The sequence below is a fragment of the Mustela nivalis genome (assembly GCF_964662115.1).
Source record: "Mustela nivalis genome assembly, chromosome: 3".
In the NCBI taxonomy this organism is placed as follows: Eukaryota; Metazoa; Chordata; class Mammalia; order Carnivora; family Mustelidae; genus Mustela; species Mustela nivalis.
Window position 1 is genome coordinate 2,141,325 of NC_139022.1, and position 1,880 is coordinate 2,143,204.

Sequence of the window (1,880 nt, forward strand, 5' to 3'; positions counted from 1 at the left end):
GGCAAGGCTCCTCGCTCCTCACAGGAGTCGGACCACATGCAATCTCGGGCATTCTGGTGGCTCAGGGACGAAGACCTGGTTTCTCTGCTGCACTCTCTCTGGCTCAGCACCAGGGAAGGCTGTCCTGGGCCCGGGGACTTAAGCCCCTGTCCCTAGCCACCCCGATTCCTACAATTTTCCCCCGTGTTCCTTTGCTCTTTTGGAGTGCTTTCAACCAGTCGCCAAGTTAATGCTGGTCCCCAGATGCAGGGCACTCTCATATTAGGGGTATTATTTTCCAATCTGTGGCCTCTGGTGGCTCCCCCCCTTTTGTTTATCTTCCGATATCAGTCTGATGTTCCCACTCTGCTTTACCTGCCCACTGGAATCTTCTGCACCTGTAGAGATCCAGACATGTATAATTCTGATCTCAAGCTGATTTCATGGGTGATCAGAGTTCATTGGTAGGTAATCAGCTCACTTTAGGGTTAAGGATGAAACGGCGTCTCCTCCTACTTACCCGCCATCTTGTCTCCCAATAATAATGTTCTTAAGGAGTATACAAGGTACAATTAATCTATTTCTGAGGCCAAAGGACTAATAATAACTTACTCTACAATTTTATAGAGCACATCCTCTGAATCACTCTTCTCAAGGAACCTATCACCTCCTTGTTTCTCAGGCTGTAGATGATTTGATTAAGCATTGGGTTCATGATGGTGTGGAAGACAACCAGAGCCTTGTCCTCTGTTGGGGACTGGAGGGATCTTGCGCATGAAAAAGTGTAAGCAAAGGGTGCATAGTAGAAGGTCAGCATAGTTAGGTGGGTGCTGCATGTCAAATAAGTCTTCTTCCTCCCCTCTGTTGACTGCATGTGGCAGATGGCAAATAGAACCTGGCCTTAGGAACATGCAATGTCAATGAAAGGAAACACAATCAAGAGTGTGTTGCTTACAAGCACTGTGTACTCATAGACCCAGGTGTCCATGCAGGCCAGAGTCAACATGGCTGGGACATCACAGAAAAAATGTTTGATGGCTCTGGATTGGCAATAAGGAATTTGGAGGGCATATACAGTGTGAGCACAGGAGTTGATAGACCCTATTGTCCATGATCCTATTATCATTAGCACACAGACTTTTTTGTTCATGCGAACAGGATAGTGAAGAGGAAAACGATCATAGGCCATAGATGTCAAGAGTAGTGCTTCTACAACGGCTAGCGTCAAGAAGAAGAAGCTTTGAACCCCACAACCAATAAGTGAGATAGACTTGTTTCCAGAGAGATAATTGGAAGCCATCTTGGGGACAATGGTGGAGATATAGTTCAGTTCCATGAGGGAGAGCTAAGTAGAAAATACATGGGTGTGTGGAGATGGTTATCCCAGAGGATAATGATGATCATGAATAGATTTCAAAAAAAATCCATTAAGAAAATAAGTGCAATGAGAATAAAAAGAAAGAGGCCAATACGTGATGGTGGATACAACCCCAATAAAAGGAAAGAGGCTAATGTTTGGTTGTAATTTTCCATATTCTATTTTGTTTCACTGGAAAAAGAGAAAAACACGTCCAATACATCAAAAAATTGTTTTTTACTTTTTTTTTTCCAAAAAAATTTTGTGCAATTGTGAAGTTTTCAGGAAATACCCAATTTCTTAAGGAAATAAAGTTTTCTATTTGGATAAAGACGTTCTATGTTGTTTCATAAAGCTATAATCTATGGTGGCAAGCATTTACATTCAAAATATTCTGTAAAGAATTAATGAAATAACAAAAAAATACCTATATCTACCTGAGTAAAATATGAATAATTCTATGCCCTTCATAAATTTGCATATTAAAATAATAAATATTGAATTAAATATAAACATAATTCTTTTGCAAAGACTGAACACACGT

General features: G+C 41.0%; 1 pseudogene across 1 annotated transcript; it reads right to left on the bottom strand.

Moving 5' to 3' along the window:
• Positions 1 to 592: 592 nt before the first annotated feature.
• On the bottom strand, positions 593 to 1,512 carry LOC309861878 (olfactory receptor 2L8-like; annotated as a pseudogene). Its single transcript has one exon. The product of its transcript is annotated as an olfactory receptor 2L8-like (transcript).
• Between the last annotated feature and the right edge of the window lie 368 nt (positions 1,513 to 1,880).